Raw genomic sequence first — 2130 nt, 5'->3', positions numbered from 1 at the left:
ATTAAAAACGAAAGCAAAGCAGACATCAAATCTTTGCTACAAAGCGGAAGAAATAGTAACATCCAAAAGGGAATCGGATTAATATTTAAAGGAGGAAAATACAGGGTTATTGGGAAAGAGCAGGGTAATGGGATGAATTGGATAGCACTTTCAAAGAGCCTCATCAGTCACGGTGGGCCGAATAGCCTCCACCTGCGTTGTACCTACTATGATAATATAATACTGTGAAGTGTTTACAAAAGAAATCTATCATTTTCCCATGACCAGAAAGCCGCTTGTTCTCCACCGAAAAATGAGTTGAAATGGAACTTTAGTTACAAGAGGAAGCTCTCGTTTGGCTTCATTCTTTTTATTCCCATTTTCCAACCAATCTCAGAATTCGTGTCCAGGGAGATTGCAACACATTCATCAGCTCTTCTCTGAATTTCCTTTGGGTCGCTGCATAAATACACGTGTTTTGACAGGAGCTCAAAAGCTTCAGAACTGCTCCAGTTTCTGTAGCGATATATCTCGGGTCTGTGCGGTCGCCTCGGTAATAAGCGGTGTTTGTCAATCTGGTCGTCACAAAATTCACGGCAGCTGTCAGCCACAACAGTACAAAAGTTCCCGATATACTGAAGAGTAAAATGATGGATTGTCTTCACTTCTCCATCTCTGGATCACTCTGATTCTCACTGCTGTGACTCCGGAGTCCCCTGCGGGCTTTATTGGCCACTAAAATCCGTCGGACGGTTAAATAATTGAAAAAGGCAATGAAAGTAAAAGGAAGCCAAACGACCCATGCGCTGTGAAACCAGACGTACGCTGCACCTGGAGGGGAGGAACAAAAGTCACACTTGACTGGCAGCCCCACTGCACTTTGTTAATTATTTGCTGAGGTTCATATGCAAACAAAAAGGGGATCCCCTCTAACAACACCAGAACAGAGACCGTTGTTCCAACCGCGGCCGCAGTTCTCTCCGTGCAATAACGTGTTTTAAACTTCTGGCAGCAGAGAGATACAAAACGGTCAAATATGAAGGAGACGGTGAACCAAACAGACAAATCGAGGGTGACAACAGTCATGTATAGAATGAACTTGCACACGGGAGTGTGGGAGAGGAATGTAAGTGGGAAGTGGTAACTTAAAATATAATGCACGATTATATTGATGATCATGACCAGTAGATCCGCTGTTGCCATGGCCACCATGTAGCCAGAAATACACTTGGAAAGTCCGCTATTTCCTCGGAAGAGAATCACAATTGTCACCAAGTTGGCTGTAAGAAAGAAAGAGAAGATAAATAATTCTCCAGTGTTTGATTGAATTAACCATGCAGATATATTTTTAAAGCATTTTAACATTCAGAGTGATTATCAAGACGGAGTAATGTGAGAGCAGGATTAATATTTGAGTCACTACCTGGGAAACCTACCCACACAGTGTAATGAGCTGCTGCAGCGCTCACTATGCGCAAAGTGACAAGTGGTCCGGAAAACGACTGAAATACTTTGTTGGAACTTGAAATATCACTGTCACATCAGTAAAATTATCGGATTAAGGGGAACGCGGACCTGCTGTTCACCAGTTGGTTTCAGTAAATGCCGACAGTGTGATGCTGACATTCGGGAAAAAAGTTACCTTGTCCAACATGCGGTAAGAATAGTGAGACAGTTAACAGCGATTAACAACAATCAGTTTAAAATGGCTCACTTGGGACACCGACGGCTGCGAGAATCGGGTAGTAAATCTCTTTTATCATCAGAATAGTTACTTGCCACATTTTCTGTGAGAATGGTTGAATTCTGCCTGAGATGAAAGACACTGACTACCGCACGGCTGAGGCGGAAGAAGGGATCCCTATATTTATACACGCATCAATCCTCCAGGGAGTCAATCAGGTTACATCATAATTAACATTAGTTACAGTCACTTAACAAATAGACTCAGGTAAGCTGTTTTTTTTTTTTGATACGTCTCATTCGGAGAAAGAGTTGAAATGGTTATTGGACAGTTTAAAAGAATACACAATTTTAAAAATCTTTACAAATGGAAAGTGGAATCTCCCAGTACTGATGCTACTCCTTACCTAAAATGTTCAGTAAAGAAACAGGCCATTCGGTCCAACAGGTCCATGTTTATGCATTACA

General features: G+C 42.0%; 1 pseudogene; it reads right to left on the bottom strand.

The window, feature by feature from the left end:
• Positions 1–349: 349 nt before the first annotated feature.
• Positions 350–1763, bottom strand: LOC137313890 (probable G-protein coupled receptor 139; annotated as a pseudogene).
• Between the last annotated feature and the right edge of the window lie 367 nt (positions 1764–2130).

This window comes from Heptranchias perlo, unplaced genomic scaffold, assembly GCF_035084215.1.
Source record: "Heptranchias perlo isolate sHepPer1 unplaced genomic scaffold, sHepPer1.hap1 HAP1_SCAFFOLD_49, whole genome shotgun sequence".
NCBI lineage: Eukaryota > Metazoa > Chordata > Chondrichthyes > Hexanchiformes > Hexanchidae > Heptranchias > Heptranchias perlo.
Note: the sequence above shows the minus strand (reverse complement) of the source record. Positions and strands in the feature narration are given on the sequence as shown.